We start from the raw sequence: 14,862 nt of genomic DNA, 5'->3' as shown, positions 1-14,862 counted from the left end.
TGGAAACGACTCGTCAATGCGAATCATCTTTTAGTTTACAGTCATTGATGTATTCACTCCCCCGTCTATGGAATGTCGGTTCAGTAAAATGAAATCCGTCGGCACGTTAACAGTTTAGCGACGGAAAAACTTCAATAACACAAATGTAACGAAATTATCGACGAATAAAAGTTAGGGCTCCATACTGTGGATAGTATTCACTGAACCGGGGAGAGTTCACAATGAAGGGTTATTGTTGCTATTGTAAGTGACCAAGATAAAGTAAAAAAACACTATAATATAAGGCCACAAAACAAAACAAACTATTAAGTAAATTAAAAGCAATGATTTTAGTTATCATTAATAAAATATATTTTTTTTAAGTCTGTAAGTCATAAGTCGTCATCCTATAGGCTTATTTGATCTTTCACTTTCAGCACTCACATAATCTAATAATATTTATCTTATTTTTTTTTTCAAAATAAAGTTATATGAATGCTGTTTCAGGTCAAACGTTAGGAATCGCAACTATAAATCTGAAATAGTCAGTTCAGTGTTATTAGATTCCAAAGTTCATTTTATATTGTATTGAGAGTAAATTCAATATCTGAACTCAGTTCGAGTCCGGAAAAGTGTCAGGAAACATTCCCAGCCAACTATAACATACATAGTAATATGAGAAGGTTATACTTCAAGATACCGTCCGCGGGCAAACCGTCTCATAGCCAGGGGTCCTTCAAGCCGACGGGTTCCCGAGACTGGTGAGGCCACGCATCGCATACATACACATATCTCGAGCCGACGTGATGTGGGGCGGAAATATATAAAAAGGGTTTCAGAACCACTTAATACAGGGTTCTCCTCCGGCGTGTTTGACATTTAACGGATGACAGCTGAACCAGGAGCACTTAAGTATTTTGGAGGGTTTAAGAATTATGTAACAGCTATATCATGAAACAGATGTAATATAATAAACGTAAATGTTTAATGTAAATATATAGCAAAACTGCGGAAACATTAAAACTTAATGGACACCCGAATATAAATCGTTTTATATATACAAATAAAAAGCCTCTCGGAAACTTTGCCTAAAATCTTTACTTGGTATTTTATCATTTGGTATCTTCGACCAATAATGTTTTAAGTGTCGGAAACTGCTCTGAACGGTTTCTACGTGTGATTATTATTTCTTAATTTAGTTTTATTGACTCTGCCGCGAGTTATGACATATCTTGTTGTCATCTTCAAGCCACACCTCAGCTCACGATCGTATTGTCATCGCCCTGTGAATGACATATTCATGAACCTTCTGCATTTCTCTCAACGTCTGTCCTTTCTTCTTTCCTTCACATGTCTTCTGATGGCCCTGCAGCATCTGTTCCAGCGTCTGTAGTAATACATCTTCTATCTCATGTGACTTTTTTGTTTGTTGGTCTGTGTGAGTGAGACAGGGAGAGCCGCGTGTGTCTTATGATAGATTGCCAACCACACTACCAATAAGATCACACGCCGGGCTCCACCTGACTCCACATGACTGCATGCTTCTCCTCATTTGTCGTCTCTATAACTCCTTTGTCTGTTGTATGTGTTGTTAATGTGTATGATAAATTTGGAAATTTGTTTTCGCTTTCATTAATGTTTGTTTCTTAGTCAGAAAACGTTAGTTTGTTTGTGTTTGTGCTCAAAATAAATATCTCATATAATTTTCTGTATTACACATATACAACATGCTCTTTAAGATAAAATGGGATTTTGAATATCATTGCTATTGAATGTTTTAAAATAACAAACTCTAGTGATGAATTGAAAAAGAAAATATGTAATAAAAATTATTATAACTACCGGGATTCGTACTGGCAACCTCCAGAGTACCGCATTCCAGTCTCTTTATCAACTATCCATCGTGTCCTGACTCGAGGCGGCGAATAAAGCAGTCTATACGAGTATACTCGTATCTTACCGTAGTAAGGGACGACGGTGCCATATGTTATGTTATCAGATATCGGTGTTACCGCCGATATAACTTCGATATTTATATCAGACAATAACGTTTGAAGACGGGAGAGTATGAGGATGGGATCCGATTATAACGTAATATAAATCCTCCGAAATAAAACAGATTTATACGGAACAGAAATGAAATTCATTAGAAGCGAGCGGGGGAGTTGAACGTATTGTAACTTGTTATCGAGAGCCGAGGGTTCCGTGACTGTTTGATATTGATTAAAATCGCGTTTATATTAATTCCTTGGAATTGATGTTTCATTACATTTATCTGGCTTTATAATGGAAACAAAACTGCTGCCTGCTTTTGAAGGTAGCTTTTAATTTCTCAAAACATCTGTAAAACCTTTATAAATAATATACCTATCTAATAGTAGTCACCTAAATTGCCTTTTCACCTCCCGGTCATTATAGATCTCCACATATATATATACATGACTGAATGTTGTCTCAACACAGTTCATTTTAACATTTTTCTCGTTCCTTTGAGAACTTTATAACGATTGTATATTTATATTTTTATATTGGATATCCACTTTATGTATCGCAAATAATTTAACCGAGACTTGGAAAAATCACTGCTGTAGGAAACAAAAGCACGCTGTGAATTATTCATAGGCCGCTATTCATTCGAGCGCCCGAGATCGAACATCGACGATGCCACATATAAGACGCGCGGTTCGGCACAATCAGAGTGAGATGAAAACTTAAAGGAAACAACGAGCTGGGCTATTAAACGCGGTGGCCTCGACTTCGCAGCTTGTCTTATAACTTTAAGGGATCTAAAGATAATTCAAAATGATTCTCCGACATTAAACTAATTAAAACCCAATTAGAACTGTGAACACAAACCGGGCGCCGGCTGTTAACGTAATGAAGCCGCCGTTTAGTTTATACAGAGATATAAACGAACACAACCCCGCTCGTTGCTCAGTCTCTACCGGAGCGTTATTGTTTATAAGAGAGCAGATTAAATAAAATAATATGAACGTACGTGACCTATAGTATATAGTAGTGAAGGACACATACATTGTTACGAGGCACGCAGCACGCCGCCGCGCCGCACGCAGTTCGTTCCCAAAACACATATTTTTAATATCAGATGCGTTTATTTCATGAAACGTGAAATTTACAGTCGAAAAAACGGAAAGGAACGTCGATGGAGAGCGTTATTTACGAGGACCGGATTACATCGACCCCCGAAATCATACAGGATACATGTAACCAGATTACTATAGAAATAAATTTAAGATAAGAAACCACAAACTGTCTGTATTAAAAAATATCAATGGTTTGTATACTCAGTTCCTTTATCAATACCTGTAGAGTGCAACAATATTAGTTTATAGTCGAGACAGTGAAACCCTTTCAGCATGAGTCTTTACAGTCTCTTTAAACAAGATTACTGGAGGAGAGCATTATCTAGGGGTAATAAAAACTGTGATGCTGGACACAGCAGCACTCCGAGACACTCCAGATAATGTGTCATAGAACATCTTAGTTTTATATAGGAGGTTGCTAAAAATAAGGGCGGGGTGTATCATGACATTATTAAGAATTTATTTCATTGTTAATTTAAAATAATTTTAACTCTATCTATTCAAGTATGTTCAGACAGACGACATTATTGCTTCTACTGGTTTATAATTAAATCTTAAAAATTTATAAGTGATAACAATAGAACATTCACCTCTTTGAATTTCTTTAGTAAAAGTTAAATGCGATCTAAAACCCTTTTGACTAAAGTTTAGAAGGAACCGTATTAACACCACGTGTACGCGGGCGCGAACTCTAATGTTATATTAACAACCGACCAAATACAAAATGTTGAACATGTCTTTTTTTTCGACTGAATTTAAATCTAGAATAGAACTAAAGTGCCTCGGCCTCGAAGTTCAGTTAGTTTAACTATAGTTTAAAGTCAACTTTAGCTTGACGGTTGACTGAACAGGGATATTGAATTATAAAGTAATACGTACATGCATAGTCGTAAGAGAGAATTGCAAAATTAAAATTTCTATAATATTGTCTAGTAACCGAGCGGCTCTCACTTTTAACTCTAATATCAAATAAGTATTTTTTTCCATTTCCGTATTATAAAACAAAAAGTTGCTGATGAAAAAAGCCAGCGTCAGATGAAAGCCTCGATGGAGGGAGGCTGTCCCGCGTCTCATAATACTTCTGTGTCAATTGATAGACTTCCTTCTCTATGTAACATCGTGTTGCTTTTCTTTGTTCCCATTAAAGGGAATCGTTTTGGTTTTACGACACGCGTTGGTTTGTTTTGAATTGGGAAATCTCTCGTGGAGTACAAATTGATGTACATAGATACGTATCTGGTATGTGTAAGCCGTTACCGCAATGACAAAGTAATGTAGCACAACTAATGACAGTAGTTTGCTATATCGTTAGCGTCTGATGACCTTTCCTACATGTCACTCGCTGACCGATCTATGAATATTAATAAATCCAATACGAAATAGACTGAAGCTAATCGTGATGTGATAGGAACGGAATCTCAGTCAAGTAATTTTGTGCCATTAAACAGAGATAAGATCCCTAACACGGCTGGACCAAACACACACCTCACCACCAAAGAGATGCAGAGCGCTGATTGTGTTCGACTTTTTATTTGAAAATTCCGGGTTTTTATAAAGCTGTTCGAGTTCGAGCACGTACGGAACCAGCAGATTAAATTGCTTTTCAGCGAAATGTGTTTCCAAACTATGATTATTTTTTGAGACATTCGTTTAGTTTTTAACGTTGAATTTTATGTACGAAAATAGATTTTTTGATGTTCCTATAATAAATATAAGCTACGACAATGGTCTGATATATTAATTGATCGGTCTTTATATTCAAAGTCAGATATAAACGACAAAGGCCAGCGGAGATCTCTCCCGGCCCACTCTCGTACCTCCATCTTCCCCATCTTCCCCAAATGCGATAAATCACTAGAGCGATCCCAACAATACATCCCGATCGACAGATCCCGGAGGCATCAATTAGCACACTCTTTATCCCTTTTCCCTGATTCACGAATTTCGGCTGTGAATTTCAAATTTCAATGTAACGTATTTTTATTACACATCAAAGCCGACAGAAAAACTTATTTGAAACAATTAATATACATACAGCCAAAGTGTTCATCATCTGCATCATATCATATAATCAGATATATTATTCTAGGTTCCTTACTGTCTGTCAACATGTGTGATCTTCTTATAAAAAGATGAGTTTACAGTAGGTTTGTAACATGTTTTATAGGCAATGGTTATATGAATGTGGGCTCGTACACATCACACACACAACACACGGCACACAGCAGGCAGCGAACCTTTTAAAAGTTGAGCTCTTGAAACTCTCTCTCCCCTACATTAATATCATCCATAAACACCTGCACTTGACACAGCCATGACTAGTTCAGTAGACGCCGCCCAGTCAGATTGCTGCAGCGAACTGCGCGCCAACTTACACCAACTTACGAGTTTTAACAGATTAACGCGAATCTGTCACGCGATATATGACAGGTGTTCTAGACTTCCTCCGCCATGCCTGGGGTGTAATGGATGCGATTGTCTGAATATAATGCGCGTTTAATAAACGTTACGATAAAATATTTCAGTATGAAGAACTCAAGACATGGATATTGGATTAGTTTCAAACTGTTTGTATTGTTTTAAAGTCTTTGTAACCGCACACAATATTGTCATAACTTTGAAAACTATTTAATAAAAATAATAAAAATAATAAGTTCAATCATATTTGGTTTAACAAAAACTAATATAAAAATAAAGCCCTTTTATTAAACGTTATTAAATGTAAAATTTCATATTAAATTGAAGCGAAATAAAGACGAAGCAATCAATTCTACTTAGTCACAATACGAACGAGAAATTACGTGTGGTTAATATAAAAAACATCTATATAAGAGCTGAAACAAAGAGAAGTGATACCGCATCGCGCCTCTCGCTCCTCAAAAACTGATAACCAGATAAAAGGGTTGCTTCAAATATTCAGAGGCGGGTCGCGGGACCATCTGCTCGCGCCGGACTCGTCAGAACTTTGAGCGCTTATCAACACATTATTATTAACACGAGCTTCGGTAATGACCTACAAGAGAGATGTTCATTTGAACAAAACTAACTATCGATTGCTCGTGGGGTCGTGCGCACATCTGAAACGGTTTTAGATCATAGATAACAATTGTTATAAATTTAATACGTTTCATAAAAGAACCAGTTGAACTGTCTTTGACATGTAAAGTAGTATGTAAGGAGGGCTCTTGAAGTGTTGGTTCAGTGGCAATGTTGTTTGATGCCAGTGTTATATTATAATGTGTTGTTTGACGTCGAGCCTCTCGTGTGGCGTCCTCTCCACACTAACACTCTCGTCACCTCCGCGATGATGACATTACCGGGGGAGGGGCGCGTGTCTCAGAATTAATATAAAACAAGCAACAAATATTATAAAATTAACATTAAGTCTTACAAAACAAATTGAAAATAAGAAGAAAAGGATTCAATTCAAACATTTCATTATAAGGATACAACTTATCAAAGAACATACATTCTTACAATACGAGTCTCGAAAAAAACATAGTTTAAAATATTAATGTAAAATGTTGATAAACAGTTGGTCCAGTATAATGACTGGTTCCTCAGAGAAATCCCTGAGGTCGCCTCAATATAAGATCTTGATGTTCCTAACGTCTTTGATAACTGTTCATTAATAAATAATTGTATTGTTCTGGTTTCTGTTCATTTCATAGAGCAAGACGGATTTAAAGGAAAGTAATTTAAGTTACAAATTAGACATTTATATTTTAAACTCGTTGCACAGTGAGCAGAATGTAAAGTATATTTTATTATAATAACGAAACAAAATGACACGCGACGTTTAAACATGCCTCGCGCCAGGAATATTTAATGTCAGGAGAGTGTTGGCTGCCAGCGACTCATGAGGCAGCTCGCGGATAGTTCCTGGTGTACTCTCTGGTGTGAAGTAGAAGACAATGTACAATAAGACAATTATATAACACGTGTTATGTATATACGAGGACTCTATGGAACCTGAAGTTGTTTTTATTAACACATCAGATGTCGCTTTGAGGAACAAACTCTTTCGCTTTGAGTAACAAACAGTGAACACAATATAACGTAAGAGGTAAAAATTCACAAGCCGCGGGATAGTTTAGAGACGAACGAGACGAAACCTCTTAGCATTCAATGGATTCACCGTGCGGGTGCCGGGTCCATTGCGTTGCAGGGAGTGGAGCTTCAACAGTGCCTGGGACTTGCGACCCAGGTGTAGGTTTAAGGGGCCCCTAACTAACGCGCGTTAAACGCTCACCTCCACTGTCCAAGCTCCTCTCCCTACCTAACCATATTTGAAAAGAACCTACTAGGGCTGCCTTCGAAGTACGTTCCAAGAACGAATTGATGTGAGTTCTGGACAGGCCCAAGTCTTTTAGCAGGTTGTAGAGAGATTTAGCCGTTATACCTCTCGCTCCCACTTCTACCGCGTATAAATCCACGACGAACCTATTTCGAGTGAGTTCGTTTGTGAGCTCGTAATATTTGTTGACCTTGATGGTATGGTCTTTGGGGATGTTGGTTTCCCAAGGAACCGTAAGCTCTATCATCACAACGCGCTTTAAGATTCGCGAATACATAAATATGTCTGGTCTGGAGGCCGACGCACAAATATCCTCGGGGATTTTGTATTGTTTTTCATACGTATCCATCATTATAGTCCAATCCGTAGCCGCTTTAAGGATGGAGTAAGGCTTAACATTTGTTTTTATAGCCCTAGTGCCCTCTCTCACAAAACCTACTGATCGCTCGTTTGTGGTTATTTCCTTTTGCGCTCTGGCTACCGAAAGACTAACCGCTTCACGTATGATTTCTAGAACCCTATCGTGACGACGCGAGTATTGACCGCTATCGAGGAGTACCTTACATCCCACTAACAAGTGCCTAGCAGTTCCAACTGCCTTCCCACAGATATAGCAAGTCTTTTCGGTACCTTTACCCCATCTCACTAAATTACTTTGGTCTGGGAGAGTCATCTGGAACGCATTGAGATAGAATTTTAGCAATGCTGGCGACCAATCATGGATTAAGGTGCGCCATTTTAGTGCTAATGGGATGCAAAAATCTCCTATGTCTAACCACTCGTTCTGCATTTCTAAACTTATTGCATGGATCTTATATTTATCATTCTCGTCTTGCCGAATAAAAGACTTCAATATATCCGTATCTTGGACCTTCCTACTTGACCCTAACCCTACTCTGTTACTTTGCGCTCCTATCATAAACTGCTTGTGGAATTGAAGCCTTGACTCTAGCTCTGGGGCATCTTTGTCTTTTGGGAGCGATGTAACGACGTCATCCTGGGATTTCCCCAGGATGTATCTCTTGGAAACTCTCAGGTGTTTGTAGAGCTCCGATGGCCTTTTTAGACTCATCCCAAAACTATTGCGATCCCTAAATAAAGCTGATGAATCAGCCGTTAGCGCGAGCCCGAGCCACAACTTCAACATCTTTATGACGCCTGCATCTAACTTTGACAGAAGGGTTTTATTGAAATCATAAACGAGGAAAGGCCAATTTAAACGTGAAGTTAGGTAATTATCGTAGATCCAAGCTTTTTTAACGTTACTGATCTGTTGGCTATCTACCTTGTTGAGATCGTTTAAAAAGCTATCTACTATACCTTCTAAAGATGGAGTACGACCTATATTATCAATCTTCCGACCGAGAAATTTAAATGGTGCATTTTCTGTAACCGTAGAAATGCATTGACCGCCTAACGATAATCCCGGATCGTATGAGGTGTATCTTGTACTCCGCCTACCGAGACACAGACAGTGACATTTACATGGTTTTGTCCTCAATCCATCGGTCCACTCACAGAATCTATCCACTTCATCTAATAGTACTTGACAGTGTTTGGGGTTACGTGTCAGTATTGCGAGATCGTCAGCGAAGGCTAAAATGGATTCCGTGTATTTATTATTAAACTTGAACCGATACCCCCATTTTTTCTCGTTGCTGGTTAATTTATCTACTAAGATGTTAATTACAATATTAAATACAATTGGAGACAAACAGCAACCTTGAAATAGTCCTACATTGTAACTAAAAGTTTTTGAATGGCCTTCTTTAGTTGTTATAGAAAACTTTAATTTTGAGTAGTACGACGCGATCATATCGGTAACTAGGGGCGGAAAGTTGTACCATCTCAGCGCGAATAGCATCAATTCGTGTTGTATCGACCCGAACGCGTTCTCTAAGTCTATCCAACAAACTGTAATTTGCCTCTCGCTTTTCCTAGCATCTTTTAAACTCTCCGACAGCAAAGTGTTGTGTTCTAGGCATCCAGAAATTCCGGGTAAAAACCCTTTCTGGTGATTTGGCCTAAAATACCTGTTGCTGAGCATGAATCGCGTCATTCTCGTTTGTAGAACTGAGAAAAAGATTTTGGATATAGTATTTGTTAAGGCTATCGGTCTAGTATCTTTCGGATCTGTGACTCGATCTTTTTTGGGAATGAGGACAAAAATTGCTTTCCCGAAGCACTCCGGGATTTGCTTCCTTGACCAGATTTTATCGTATATATATGTGAGATGTTTACGAACCGATGGACATTTTTTAAAGACTATATATGGGATACCATCGGGTCCCGGCGCAGATTTAGACGATTTTTTCTTTATCTGAATACTTATCTCATCTAGCGTTGGAGGGATGCCGTGGAAATCGAAACGAGGAATTCCAGGTTTTTGATCGTTGGGATCCGCATAGAGTCTTACACTTTTAGGCACTTCGTATGTGCTCTTAAAATGAACGTAAATTTGTTCATTGGTCAAGAGAAGCTGTCCGCGTTCTTTCTTAAAAATGGTTTTCGAATACTCAAAAGGGTTTTTATCAAAATCTACTTCCTGTTTTGCCCGGTCAAAATTTTCGCGATTTTTTGCGGTTTGCGCCGATATTCCTTGAATTAATTTTAGAATTGATCTTAACGCCCTAGCTAGTTGATGACTAAGGTGATTGTCGCCTAGGGCTTTGGCTATACGTAGATTTTTTATTAATTCCCGTTTTTTCCTCCTCATTTTTATCTTGAAAGAATTGTCTTTATTTTTGCGAGCGTAATGATTTCGAGGTGGATATTGCTCGTTAAAGTAGTCGTAAATAGTATTTTGGAAAGTTTCTACTCGCGAGTTCAAATCCTGCTTCGAGCCCGGATGCTCTAACAGGTCCGCTAAATTGTCGTCGTGAACTTTCCAAGTCGATTGTTTCATGTTTGGAATGCTAAGACGTGTCCGGATGTCAATGGACTCCTGGTAGTTTCCAGTTAATGGTTCACCATGGGATACATGAGGGTCAACTCTATCCGCAGTGAAAGTTGAAGAACTTACCGACGATTGTCGTGCTTCAACACCATTATGTGTTTTTAGATGTTTAATGTACCAGGCTCGTCTCTTGTAATTTTTCCCGCACGTAGGGCATTTCAAATCCGTATTCGCGCCGTTTTCGCCGTTTATATCGACCGGTGGACAGATCTTTCGCCCCCCCTCTCGGACTGTCCTAGAGAACCTACAATAATAAACGAACGAAACCTTCACACTTACAACATAAGTATGTTAGTATGTGTCAATTGAAACGTGGATCTCCCTAGTTCATTGGCAGGTACCTTTTTAGTGTCCCGTTTACATGAAACGAAGCCAACGTGAACACACCGATATATTTAAAATAGAAACATTAATTGAATTTAATATATGAAATCACGTTCGTAAATCGTGTAGCGAATGTGCCAAGTGAGAATTAGACGATGTAACACGAGGTCTGGAAGGCTGCCAGGGGGACGAAACTACACCGGAGTGTCACACCCGGAACCCCTTCCAACAAAGGTTCACATATATTAACAGTTCAGGTTAAAAAAAACATTTTCGGCATTTATGGCGTCTATAGGTGTACACAAAATGTGTGACCGTTGTATTGGAACCAAAGGAACATAAAGTGTGTACACACACGGAACATACACACATTACGGACGGTGGCACAAGTCTCTCCGGGCACCTGGTATACAATATATACTCACTCGTATTGTCAAGATTTGTTATCAAAAAACCAGAAGACTTGATCGGAACGAATGAACATTTCAAGTGATCTCGGAGTAGATTCAATATTTACTTTTTTTGTAGTATAAAATCTTTATTAAGAATTATTTCTAAATCGATCTCTCTAATAGCAGAGTGAACCTTGAACAGTGGCTTTGTACACAGATTCAATAGCACGGACCCCTCCGACGCAAACCCTGACGACGTATCGGTGTGATGTATGGGGAGTACAGCTCTAATGCGGGTGTTCCATATCAGTACCAGGATTAACTCCCTCGTTATTATTCGGTTGTATTTTATAGCACATATAGTGTGTCCACAGCATCACAACACAGAACATATATCATTTTGTTCTAATAATTATTATATTTCGTAGCGGCGTGCTACGACGGAGTCGTAGTAGTGGTGATACGACTACGCTTACAATTTCGACTACGAACACGCTACGATCAAGTTATCTTCACAACGTTTACGCCAGTGCTACGTTACATCTACGACAGTTGTAACAAAGGAAAATTTTTAATTTAAAATATTTAACAAACCTATTAAAAACTGTATCTTTGTTAAGTCACTTAATCCTTCTCTACTGCTATGAAGTGATTTAATGAATTAGAAAGTATTTTAATATGAGACAAGCGCCAAGCGTTACTGAGTGTCGTCGGAGAGTCCGCGATCTGTTGAGAAACAGTAAAAAAATTGTGAAGCAAACATCTGAATAGTCGGCCCACTGCAGGGCTTACTGTGTCGGCTGTGAATCACATGACGGCTGTATGTGTGTCTATGTTGTTACGTCCCAAGTCATTCAGTGACACTCTTTAAATACACTTAGACTGTGCTTTACATTTGCCATACATGAATGAACATAAATACAACTTCATATTATAAGAATGTCATCAGTGAAGTTTTCATATTCACACTAACATGCATATAGACTGATTGACTGACTGACCAGAACGAAATAGAGTTATTGAGAATTTAAAATCTCTATGATCGCTTCATTTACATCAACTTTATTTCATTCACAAAAACTGTATAATTTAATAAGAAAACTCCGTAAAAATAAATTTTATGACTTTCATAAGTCACAACGTTTTGTTTGTGCACATCTCACAACAAATATACTAGTATATTAAAATAAAAATGTTGTATATAATTTCCGGCCACCAGGCTGACGCACATCATATATTTCCGTGGCAATAAATCAATCAATAATACGAACAGCCTGTTTTAAAGTTATCTGATCGTTTTCTAGGAGTTTCAAACGACCCCTTACCGATCGCTCTTTCCCTTACAAACGTCTCGATGTCTTGAATAGTTTTTAAGACAATTATCTATTAATCATTATGTGTTAGCAGCGTGATCGGCCAATAGTAACTGGTGAGCTTCATGTTGGATTAAAACACTGACTAACTCGATGTATGATAAGGTCAGAGCGAGACTAAACATTATGTAAAATGAATTGAAAACTCTGTGATTTATCGTGAGACGTCACAGAGCGGGATGAGTGAGAGTCGTCATGAATATCTGTAATGTATAACTTTCTTTATGAGAGCGTAACGGTATCAGGTGCCGGCGCTTGGCTGCGGGCCAGGTGTTACCAGCGGCTCTGCGCCAAAACCCGTCCGCCCCTGACTCGCCTTATCTGATGCGTGATACGTTTGTCTACGGTGACATTTTATTGCCGAGCTCCGAGGCTCCTTGTGGGGTATATCTCTCTGAGATCGTGTATCATATAGTACACATAACACATACTGAACGTCACCGACCACCCACGAGGAACACTTCACACCATTCGACTGTTCAGTAGTGAACACATTATTTTCAACATGCTCTTAGTATTTATATATTGATTGGTAGTATCCTATGAGTTTTATTTGAGAGCAGTTATAAACAGTTCATTTAATTTGTTAATGTTATTGCTTCGGAGTTGTTACATATTTCACTCAACTTATCATCAAATACAAATATTTAACTAGAGTACATAAATACGATCATATAATAAAAAGTAGAAGCAGCCAACCATTCATAAAGTATTTTAAACCGTCTTTAATCTGTATGTAACGTCCGTTCATTGGAGGTCTCAGATGCTAACTTTCCTCATGACGACCGGTTCGAAGTACTTCACTCACTCTTTGTCTATATGTTGAGGACCCTTCTTCTTCTTTCTATTTTTTCCACTCCCACTTACATATTAGTGTCATGTAGAATGTCATGTAGTGTCATGTAGAATGTTGGATTAACATTCGAGTGATATCGATGAGTAATTAAAGTTGTAGCGAGATCTCTGCCGAGGGTGACGGAGGCTCACTTTTCCGCTAAGTTTGCAAATAGAAATTTTACCAAACTAATCTCTATGATACCTCAGGTCGCTGGTGAACCATAAAAATAATTAAAAGCAAAAACGATCGGTTTCTGTTAGTTTATAACTGACTTGATTACAAATTAGTTTAACTTTTTCACTTCATCTGATTACTTTTAAACCTTAGTTAGTTGTGTCTCACATTGATTGCAATTTTTTTATTAACGTTAAACTTCTGGTGCTGGACGAAGCAAAGTATTTTATATGACATAGTTTATCTTATTTAAAATAAAAAACAAACTAAAAAAAAAGAAAGTTAAATAGAAAAAAGCAATAAAAGCTACGACGTCGTAAATGCTCGCTTCATACACTTTTTGCTAAGTTGCGATTTCCTTCGAGATCTCTGAACTCCAGAGATAAGGTTGAAACAGAACGCCAGAAAACAAAGAAACTAGATCCAGAGCCAGGGAGCAGAGTTCGATGACCTCGTTATGAACGCGGAAACAATCTTATAAAAACTTACAATAGGACAATAGTCTCTTAACTACTGCGTGAACTGTACCGTTTTATACGACAATAAGAAGAACAACTCATTAGTTCGCAACTCTCGCGATCGTAACGGCTATTACCACCTTCTCCATCTATCTATCTATAGCTATCACCACCTACTGCATCTGCCCCCATCTCTCTCTCTCCCAGTAAACTGCCTCCTCGTCCTCGTGTGTCCATCGCTCTTTTCTTTGTTCCACTGACACGTGTTACACAATTAGCTATTTGGTTTATATATCTAGACTGTCTCAATATCCATGGGCCGCGATTTTTTTTACAAAATAAATCTATTCAAATGGATCGATGTAGATAAAGGCATATCTATACATGCAGCCAGTTTATAAATGTATACTACTTAAAATATTCTGAATGCTTTCAAGAAAAGAAAAGAGTGCACAAAGCAAGAGGTCTTTAATAAGGAACAATACTAGAAGACAATATAAAGAAACAATAAATACGTATGTCTGTGTGTCCCCCTAGTGTTTGGTTTTATTTTATTTTAATCAGCGGATGTTGAGTGCCTGTGTGTACGAGTTACACACAATAGACAGATATATACAGACGTACATGTTATTATTTCTATGCAGAAGTCGGCACTATTATTTTATTCTAAAGTCGCCAACCGTCCATGTGTTTGTATGCAAGTTAAGTTTTTTTGCAATAATTTAATTTGTTGTCATTAAGTATTTTACTAAAAGCGAACTAACGAACCAAATAGGTCCGATTATATCATGGACTTGTAATAGATTTTTATACAAAGGAATCTTAAGTTAGCCTATGGCTATTTATAAGGCCATTATTAATCTTGTTAGTAATTATTCTATACAATGCTATTATTTGTCTCTTGTGATTTCGATTTCTCATTAAGGGAATTCAATTTCCCAGCAACAATATACAATACAACAGTTTA

General features: G+C 37.9%; 1 protein-coding gene and 1 long non-coding RNA gene across 8 annotated transcripts in view; both read right to left on the bottom strand.

Annotated features, from left to right (window-relative positions):
- The window catches only part of LOC116769544 (syntaxin-binding protein 5), a 105,880-nt gene that overhangs the window by 51,594 nt on the left and 39,424 nt on the right, over nucleotides 1-14,862 (bottom strand). The window lies entirely within an intron of this gene.
- The window catches only part of LOC116769548 (uncharacterized), a 50,487-nt gene that overhangs the window by 12,774 nt on the left and 22,851 nt on the right, over nucleotides 1-14,862 (bottom strand). The gene's annotated exons all lie outside the window — the stretch shown is intronic.

Source organism: Danaus plexippus, chromosome 14 (genome assembly GCF_018135715.1).
Source record: "Danaus plexippus chromosome 14, MEX_DaPlex, whole genome shotgun sequence".
NCBI classification, from domain to species: Eukaryota; Metazoa; Arthropoda; class Insecta; order Lepidoptera; family Nymphalidae; genus Danaus; species Danaus plexippus.
Note: the sequence above shows the minus strand (reverse complement) of the source record. Positions and strands in the feature narration are given on the sequence as shown.